Source organism: Colobus angolensis, unplaced genomic scaffold (assembly GCF_000951035.1).
Source record: "Colobus angolensis palliatus isolate OR3802 unplaced genomic scaffold, Cang.pa_1.0 Scaffold268, whole genome shotgun sequence".
NCBI lineage: Eukaryota > Metazoa > Chordata > Mammalia > Primates > Cercopithecidae > Colobus > Colobus angolensis.
Window position 1 is genome coordinate 3,220,819 of NW_012115910.1, and position 11,114 is coordinate 3,231,932.

Here is an 11,114-nt window from a genome sequence, read left to right on the forward strand (position 1 = left end):
CAAATTAATGACAGCAAAGAGCACAGCATGGAAATATTAGAAAATTCAAGGATACTTCTCTTGGCTCTAAAATCAATTCAATCAGATTCTCTTCCAAGTGGAGAGGGTGATATTGATGAAATGGCTTCATTCTCAGAGTGTTAAACTTGCAAGGAGAGAATTACCATGACTTAGAGAAGACGCATTCAACTAAACCAGACTGTTGTTCAAAATCTTCGAATCTCTTCAATCAAATTACTGAGCACTTGACAACAATCAGCTTAAAGCTCTTCTGCTGTGCCTGGCACAACAAATGAGGCTATAAAGTTTAAACTCTTGAAGACGGGAAGGTGTGCATTAAAAAATAAAAATAAAGAAAAGAATGTCTCTGTTTAAACATTCAGAAGAGAATACCAATAAAAAAGGCTGACTTGCCAGTATTCATAAGGATTTTGGGAATACCCAAAATAATCACCATTTAAGAAAATATATTTGTAATTGATGGCAATGAATCTGTCACCTCCAGGCAGGCAAATGGTGGCAAGAGGCACACAGTATGGGCTATACTAGACAAGAATATGTTACGCCTCCCCAAAGGGAGCTCCCAGTTGGACTCACAACTGCTGAACACACAGCCCATTTTTAGTTATTCTCCCAGAAGAGCTTACAAATCGTGCATTTTGTGAAACTCTTACTTTGGGAAAAGCTGTGTGATGGGAGATTTTAATGAGAGATGAGAACAGATGAAGGGAAGGTGGGTAAAGCCTGCACTGTTACTGCTATTCTCCTCGTCATTCCTTATCATCAGGTAATACCATGGAATCTATCAACAACTCACTGTCACCTGGAATAGCCTTACTTCAAGCAGATTTCCAGACAGTAAGTGAATTTTATCATGCCATGTTTCAAACTTCAGTTTTCTGCCTGATAATGTTTTCAAAAAAATAGGCAAAATGTCTGTAACGAGAACGCCTTCATTTGGAAAACATTTGAGTGTTTACGTTTCTCTTTTATAAGTTTTGCATTAAGGTAAATATATGTCAGCAAAAATATATTTCTAAAGGACCAGCTGTTTAGATATTTATGAAATTTACTGGAGAAGACTTTCCAATGCATTTATATCGCAAGGTGAAACTAATGACAAAAACAGTGCTAGTCTCACTGATAAAGCCTCATAGGCACTGAGAAAGCAATACCATTCCTGGCTCTGCTTATCTTGTTTTAACATAAAACTAAGACGAAGCCACACCAGGAATACATTTCAGTTCCTCTAGTACTGCATAACCAAGGAAAACATTAAGGTTTTATTGTTTTTCTCCCTCTCTTTATTTTTCCGTTTTATCTATCTTTGCATTGTAATCATTTCTTCACATATATATTCCAAAATGACTACAGAATAGTCTAAATACAAAACGACTATTGTGTAAGACTTATACAGGCACAATTCCCCTCTCTATCCCACCTCTCTGCATCTCTATCTCTGTATGCATCTGTACTTCTACCATTTCAAAAAAATTTTGAGATAATTCAATGCTTGGTTGCAATGAAGGAAAAAAGAGCATCAAAGAATGGCAAGTGCAGTGTGGAGGGGAAGAGCAGTAAAAGCACAGGGAGCACTGTCTCAGGAGCATGGCAATTGCAGGTCGTGGGAAGATAAGACAGTTACTTCCTCAGCAGCACCATTCGACTTGTTCCCATTTCAAGCACACTGAAGGCAGGGATCAGATCACCCATGTCATTTTATCAGAAATCACCATGTGGAGGTGACATTGTGGTATTCACTGAACTGCCCAGGGCTACCTCAGGGCTTAGCACCAGCCCACAGCCCACCCAGTCTCTCACGTCACCTACATGAATGGCCCAGTTCCAAAGAGAGAAAAGCAGAGATGCCACATACTACACTATAACATGCCTTCTGCAATTTCCTCATTTCAAGTTTAAATAAAGAAAAAAGGAACTAGGACATTGAGAAGAACTTTATTTCTGCAACTTGCACCTAAACTTGGAATTACTTTTCCTATTTCTAAAAGGCAATAGGAGTTCCAAACTTGATTGAAATCCTGGGCCAGGGGATCAGACACATGAGCTTCCAAACGAGACTGTCTTTGTATACACAGTTCCCCACCCATGCACTGAAGGCACAAGTCTGTGGCATTACGATGTTAGTGAATTGCATGTCATAAAGATGCAAGCAGCAGCAGCTTAAGCAAGCTGAAGGGCTATTTCTCATCTCAGATCAGAATTCCAAAGGGGAAGTTCTAGAGCTGTGGCTGTGGCTTTCAGTGGGGAAACCCAGCCTTGGTCCCTGGTGATGGTGCCTCCCACTATATCCTTCAATCCAGGCCAGGTGGTTTCCCGCTTCTACTGCTCTCTAGATTCCCCCCAACTTGGCCTCTCAAATGCAATCATCACTATATACCAACCTCCTGTATTTAATTTTATGTGCTTTTATATTTTGTGGATTTCAGTGGGAAGACCCTGCTGTCCTCCAAAGACCAAATTATCAACAATATATTTGTTGCATCCTTCTTAGAGTGGAGATATGCAAACGAAGGCTGTGGGCAAAATGAGACCCAAAACCTGTCTTTGTAGACAGAATTTGATTATAATCCAGCCATGCTCATTTGTTAAAGTCTTGTTCATGGACACTCTTCTATTACAGCAAAAAAAGTTGAGTGGTTGTAACAGAGACTGTTCAGCCCACAAAGCCCAAAGTACTAACATTCTGGTACTTTGCAGGAAAAGCTTACCGGTCCCTTGTTCCTCTGCATGAGATGACTTGCCATCATATCCATGGTCAAGTTCTAGGATGGAGGAAGGGAGGAAGAAAGGGAGTAGCTCCATCATTTAAGCACACGCCCCAGAAGCTGCACGTGTTTCTTCTAGTCCAATTATGTAGAACAGAACGTAGTCAAATGGTCACACTTAGCTGCAAGGGAGACTGGCGAGTTTTGTCATTATTTTGTGTAGGGATGGACTTAGCAGCAACACTGACAATTCTCTCACTTTGTGAGCAGGTGAGGATTGCAGGTCTTAGGATGAGAGCTAAGACAATCCTCATTTAAATTCCAGCAACCCAAAGCAAATATATTCAATGTCTTGCATGTTTGCGATGCTAAACAAATGTTTTTATTAAAAAGTGACAGTGATCCTTTTAAAAGTCAGCACCTGGCACTGTTTTCCTGAGCCCTGACATTTTATGATTGTACACAATGCCTACTATGAGTTGTTTACTGAATTTTTATTACTTTATAATCATACTGGAATCATATCTGTGGAGCTCAAGCCAATAAAATCCCCACAGCATTCAGAACACAAGGAGAAAGCTGCTGGAAATATCTGCATTGCAGCCAGCAGTAAGGGCTATAATCTGTGACACTGGTCTCTGCACTATAAATAATGCCTTGCATCTTAGTTTGTTAGTACCAATTTTTGTATTATGAACACACCATAGCTGGAATTTAAATTTTTTTCGAGAATGGATGATTGTAAGAAAAGAAATCAGATTCTACTACATTACTACAAACACCCTAAGTATTTTGGTATACTACTTTTTTTTTCCTTTTTCCCTTGCATATAACTTTCTCTTTATTTAAAATTACAGTCTTTAGAACTACATAAAAATTAAATACAGATACTATTAATAAAATTGCATTGGTACAATGCACTGAGATGCATTTATAGCTTGTATTGGTATTCTCTTCAAGTCCTGGGATATCCAGATTGGTAGAATTGGAAGAGATTTTACTCAAAAATGGTGTAATCCATGACATGGGAATCAGGTACAGAGTGACTTCAAAAGAGTATGGCTTTATAGTTCTTTTTGCTGATTCCATTCCCATTCCAACACAACACCAGAGTCATCTACACCCACATGACTAAATTGTCATTAGATCTATTGAAACTGTCATTCAAGAGGTAAGGCAGCCTGGCCTGGTGGCTCAGGCCTGTAATCCCAACACTTTAGGAGGCCAAGACAGGAGGATTACTTGATCCCAGGAGTTCAAGACCAACTTGGGCAACATAGCAAAACCACATCTATACAAAAAATTTACAGACTAGCTGGTTGTGGGGACACACACACCTGTAGTCCCAGTTACTCAGGAGATTGAGGTGGGTGTATGGCTTCAGCCCACGAGTTCAAGGTTGCAGTGAGCTAGGATTGTACCACTGTACTCTACCATGGAAAACAGAGCAAGCCTCTGTCTCTACCAAAACAAGCAAACAAAAACAAAAGAAAGAACCTATACCAAGAATAAGAAGGGTGATACAAGGAGCCGTGGTGAGCAAGTAAATTACTGGTAAACACGTAAATAAATTAATTTTTTTGTTATAGGAAAATAATTATTATAGTTATTATTTAGATAGTATTCATTGAAAACAAATTAGAATTAAAATGCTACATTATAGGATCATGAAAGAGGAGAGGAAAATAAATATTATAGTGACACTGCTTCAATTTAAATTTTATTATATTAAAATTATTTATTGTGTCTCATTTACAAGAATGAAAAATAAATACCAGTAGAAGAAAAAAGTGTGTTTGGGTGAATAGAGAAAATTTAATCAGTATAATTAAAAGCAGGAATGAAAAGCAGAGGAGAAGCATAAAAAAATAGAATGTGTAAAATTACATGATAGAAATAAATCCAAGGAAGACAGACCCCTCTGAAATCTTCAAGTGATAAATGACAATTGATGTAATTACTATTTCCAGTGATTCACTTATGGATGCATTTGTATTCTACTGCTGCATGACAAATTGCCACGGACTTAGCAGCATAAAACAACAGGCCTTTATTATCTCACAGCTTCTGCAGATCAGGAGTCTGTGCACAGCTTAGCTAGGTCCTCTGCTCAGGATCTCACCAGGATGGTAGTCAGGTGTTGACCAGGGCCAGGATTTTACCTGAGACTCAGGGTTCTCTTCCAAGCTCCCTGGTTGTTGGCAAAATTCACTTCCTTGTGCTTATAGGACTGTGGTCCTAATTTTCTCATTAGTTGTTAGATGGAGACTTCTCTCAGCTCCTAGGGGCCACCACTATTCTCTGCCTCAAGGCTCCAATAGGCAGTTCAGAACATGACTGTTGGCTTTATTTTTTTTATTTTTTTTTTTTATTATTAGACTTTAAGTTCTAGGGTACATGTGCATAACGTGCAGGTTTGTTACATATGTATACTTGTGCCATGTTGGTGTGCTGCACCCATCAACTCGTCAGCACCCATCAATTCATCATTTATATCAGGTATAACTCCCAATGCAATCCCTCCCCCCTCCCCCCCATGATATGCCCCGATGTGTGATGTTCCCCTTCCCGAGTCCAAGTGATGTCATTGTTCAGTTCCCACCTATCAGTGAGAACATGCGGTGTTTGGTTTTCTGTTCTTGTGATAGTTTGCTAAGAATGACGGTTTCCAGCTGCATCCATGTCCCTACAAAGGACGCAAACTCATCCTTTTTTATGGCTGCATAATATTCCATGGTGTATATGTGCCACATTTTCTTAATCCAGTCTGTCACAGATGGACATTTGGGTTGATTCCAAGTCTTTGCTATTGTGAATAGTGCCGCAATAAACATACGTGTGCATGTGTCTTTATAGCAGCATGATTTATAATCCTTTGGGTATATACCCAGTAGTGGGATGGCTAGGTCATATGGTACATCTAGTTCTAGATCCTTGAGGAATTGTCATACTCTTTTCCATAATGGTTGAACTAGTTTACAATCCCACCAACAGTGTAAAAGTGTTCCTATTTCTCCACATCCTCTCCAGCACCTGTTGTTTCTTGACTTTTGAATGATTGCCATTCTAACTGGTGTGAGATGGTATCTCATTGTGGTTTTGATTTGCATTTCTCTGATGGCCAGTCATGATGAGCATTTTTTCATGTGTCTGTTGGCTGTATGAATGTCTTCTTTTGAGAAATGTCTGTTCATATCCTTTGCCCACTTTTTGATGGGGTTGTTTGTTTTTTTCTTGTAAATTTGTTTGAGTTCTTTGTAGATGACTGTTGGCTTTAAAAGCTCATCTCTCTGAAGCTTCATCTTAATTTACAAGCTCCTCTGATTAGGGAAGGCCCACCCAAAATGGTCTCCCTTTTGAGTAACTCAACAGTGACTGATTTATAGCCTATGCAGAGGAGTGATACATCATCTTCTCAGGTTGCACCCACACTCAAGGCAAACAATTGTGCAGGGTATGTCCACCAGAAGTAAGAATCTCAGGGCCATCTTCATGTCCAATCTAGGCTGAGTGTGAACATATAACCCAAACCTGGCAAAGGATTAGGTTTGTTAAATCTTTTGGAGACTTCTAATGTTTTTCCTCATGATGAAAAGTGAGATGCTTGTGAGAAGCAAGTTCACTTACTTTTTAGATTTTCCATTTGCTGTGGAAAGAAGTGATGCTTGAGCTGCAGCCAGCCTGCAGCCATGACTAGAAAGCTTGGAAACTGTGGCTGGTGGAGGCCTGACACATGTTTACAGATGGAGCTTCATACAGTTGGGGAATCTGTCACTCCAGCAGTGCAAATGCCAAGTTATAACAGTGAAGATACCAAGTTATATAGAAGCACACATGAGATAAATTATAAAAACATACCCAGAAAAAGTGAACACCAACTTCCAACATGTGATTACCTGTGTAGTGGGAGGAGGTAGAGAAATGTGGTGGGAGGGTGCCTTTGCCAAATTGCATGCTTTTATTTCTCAAAAATATAACACAAAGATTGAAAAAATGTTAACATTTCCTAGATCTGAGTAGTGAGTTTTAACAAGTCTGTTGTATTATTTTGCATGCTTTTCTGTATTTTGGAGTGCTTTTTAACTTAAAATAGAGCATATTTGGTGCAGGTAAGATTACATCACAACTCTGCAGGGTACCCTCAGAATGACCAGCCACCCCCTCCCTCCATGTTTCAGCTGCCTCAGCTTTACCATGGGCTAGTAAGCAGAGTTTTACATGGATACTTGTGAAAAATCAGTCAGATAAGCAGTGGGAAACAGAAAACCAAAGAACCTTCACATTTCTGGAAAAAGCACTTATTTTAGCACACAACATTCTAAACCAGGTTCCTCAGTGCTCCAGGAAAATCTCAAAATTTATTCTAATTTTAATGTTGACTATACCAGATGAGTAAAGCAGATTTTTGCAAAAATTTTATTGAGGTATACCATAAAATAATTATTTTAAGTGTGCAATTCCATGATTTTTGTCAATTTACTGCATGGTGCAACCTCCATTGCTATCCAGTTTTAGAACATTCTCAAAATTCCAATAAAATTCCTTTGCCTATTTGGAATTTAATTTTTTCTTCGTATCCAACCCAGGCAAACACTAATCCACTCTACATCTCTATATTTTTGTCCTACAGGTACATTTCATATAAAGTGCATCATACAGGATTGGACTTTTGCCTCTGGTTGTCTGCCCTTGGCATATTTTTGAGGTTCACCTGCAGTGTAGCATGCATCATACTCCATTCCTTTTAACTGCTGAATAACATTCTACTGTATGGATGGATATTCCATATTTTATTTATCCATTCACTAGTTGATGAACATTTGAGTTATTTCCACTTTTGGGTTACTATGAATAATCTTGCTATAAACATTCACATGCAAGTTTTTGTGTGGGCATGTGGTATTGTTTTCTCCTGCTTTGGAAGAACTTAAGACAAGACTTGCTGGGTCATTTGGTAAATTTCAAAACACAAGTACTCTTACATTTTCTATCTCTGTAACCAGTCCAAGATTAGGAGGTATATTAGCTTACCAAGAATTAGGTTTCCATTAACTAAAAACATGAACACAAGCTACTCTACAGCTAATACGGCTTTCAGAGGCATTGCCTTAAAGACTTGGGGAAATGTATCACATAGAATGAATTTAAAATTTGGGGGTTAATATAAAATTCCATTTTAATAATAGGCATAAATTTGTTTATTTTCTAGTATGTAACATACCTATTCACTTAACATAAAATCATAACAATTTTCAACATTTCTATATATTCTTTTAAGTTGCTGCTTAACATCCCAATGAGTAGACATGGTATTTACTTAATTATTCCACTAGAGATGAATATTCAATTTATTTCTCTTAAAAATTATGAAAAATATCTTTCAATATCATTTCTGTACACAAAGAAATGGCAGCTTTGCCATATTTTTGGATAATTTCTTTAGGACAAAAAAAATTCAAATGTAGTTCCTGAGTTACAATAAATGTGCACTTAGTGGCTTTTGATCTATATTGCCAAATTACTTGCCAAAAGGTCTATTCCAGTGCCAGTTTATACTGCCACTGGCACTGTATGAATGTCCATTTCATTGTATAATTGCCAGCATTGGGTATTACCTTTTCTAAGCATGGCATTTTCTCAATACTCATTTTTCTAAATCACAACAAATCGATGCAAGAAAAAAAAAAATCAGGGGTCCCCTGCCTTGTTTTCCTAAAATCTATATGGAGCCCACAGCCACTCGCTGGTTTTTTGCTATGAACAAGGGCTCATTTTCTTAGAAAAGTCCAGAGTGTTTACTAAATATATCTTTTTCTTTTCTCCTCCTTTGCTCCATTTATTCTCCCCCTCCCCAGCTTGCATTCTTTATAGACCACCATCTCACACTAAAATAGACTGGCTGTGTATTCTCTTCTCTTCCCTAACAGAAAGATCTTTCCAAAAAATATTTGTTGGAATAAGATTTTCTTTTTTATCTGGATAGTATATTTTATTTTACATACATAATATATACATATATGCACATTTATTTATATTTTATTTACTTATAGAAAGCATGGAAATAGTGTTTAACGTACCAGCAGTTTGAAGAACCAGGTGTCTATTTCTTGATAACTGATTCAAGCACCTGCCAGAATCTTCTGGGCTACCAATTCCATAATATATCTTGCTAAAAAAAATGTTGTTCTCTCTGTGTTCAGCAAGAACGTTACCAAAAATGTAGTACAGTCCATTTTCTCCTCAAAATGCCAAACAGCCAGTGCCTATCCTTAAAGGTCACACAGCAACTCCTGGTGGCATATCTCAGTGATTACTGTCACAGGACAGTGTCCAGCCCCACACTACCTCACAGACCCAGCAGCTGGGTTCAGCAGCACTTCCAAGGATCTTCTCACAGCTCCTACCTGTGAACCCCTCCTGCGTGAGCTCTTGGCAAGGGTGGGAACAGACTCTACAGTTACCAGAAGGTGCATAGCTGGACACACCCTTAGGTTATTGTGTACCCCCTCAGCAGGTGTGGCTCTTGAAGTTCCTATTCTCCCACAGGCACTCCTGGAGCAGAAAATGTGCCTCAATTTCCCCTTAGGTTGGGGTCAAAGCTTGTTCTCAATGATGGTCATCCTTCCCTTCTAGTAACACCTGAATATAGATAGCTAATGACCATCAGAGCCTGGACACTTCTGTCTGCACAGGAGGACATACATATTCAGCATAGGACATATTCAGCAACTCTTGAAACCCAAGACTTTGTGAGATAAAGAGGAAAACTAACGGCAATCATGATCATTACCCAGATTGTTAAGTAGTGGCAAAATCTGACAGCAAGATTAGAGAGCAGTTCATGACAATAGGATCTTAGGATATATTAGAACAAGGAAAAGAAAGGAAGGATGTGAATTAGAAAACATGTTTGTGAACTACCCGCTAAGTTATAGGCAGTGTTTTTGAAATGTCATTATGGATTTTATGTTTCTTTCAACCTACATAGCAACCTTCCTTTTCCAAGATGAGGAAAATAAGGTTCAGGAAAGTTAAGTAGCTCACCAAAATTAGCTTAGCTCATAAGTGACAGATCAGAATTTAAATTGTATTGGCCAAAGGAGAGGAGCCTTTGCTGGGGAGAAGTAGGGAGAAACGCAAAGGCTGAAATATATGTGATCTGAGAGGTGGTGGAGTCTTGAGAGGAAGGCCTTGCTGCTTGTAACTATGCCAAGCAGAGCCATGACACTAAGATGTGACACGTATTATGAAGCACAGTTCTAATTCTCACCCCTGCCCCATTTCCGAGAGGCAAAGGCAGCTAAAATGAGGTCTAACTGGGGCAATCCATACGAGAAGACAACCCATTGCCTGTCTCAGGCCCTGTCTGCCCAGTACATATGCTGGCTGATTGATTAGTTCCCGCCAGGCAGGGGCAAGCCTGCGCACCAAGTGCAATGGGTAATGGAACTTGAAGTCAAGGCTGGTGTGTCTCAGTTAATTAGAACCAAGAACACAGAGTCTGCCCAAGCAGTTGTGACGTTATCAAGATCCACAGCCCCATGGCAGATAGCCAAACATCAATCAAATAAGAAGCTTCATACAAGAGAGCTAAAAGAGATAAAAGGTAAATGCCAAATAACCCTTTTATCTAGCTTAAGTGTTCAACATGTTTCAGTCATACACAAAAAACCTTTTAGACATTACAGTCATTCTGTGTAGTCACAATTAACTCAGATGCAAGCCTGTGAAACAGCATATGTACTCTTGTTTTCCCAATGTTTTAAAAAATATATTATGTTCCTACTAATGGGACTCAAAAAAGCAAGCAAATAATTTACAAATACCTACACTGTTGCCTCACTAAATTTGAATGATTCTTGCTTTCTCATCTGGATGCCTAGAATCTATTTATTTTAATGTAAGTAGACACAATCCTGGGATTGTTCAAACTCAGTCTCCATCACTTTCTGTTTGTGAAGCCTTGGGAAGGTCAGTTTTATCTCACTGAATGGGGACTTTTGATTTATAATTCAGTAATAGCAGTGACCATCTCACAGATGCCAGGGGTCTGGAAACTATGAATGTAAAGAAGCTGGAACCCAGCAACACTGAATAGGTAATAATGAGCACATCATAACTGAACAGGTGCTGGGATGGCAGAGGAACTGTTGGGGTCAGAGTATTACAAAATCCTTTTACAAATAAGGAAACCAAGGTGCAGAGAGAAGATGCCCCAGAGCTAACTGGTGAGAACTATAGGAAAACAGAGCACGAGCCTCCAGCTTAGCCCAAGTCTGATGCCATCATATTATATGCTTCCTTCCAGGGCAGAACATGAATATCAATGACTCTAGCCCAGCAAGCAATCCATGCTGTGATTTTTCAGTTCATTTTTATTTAGTCATT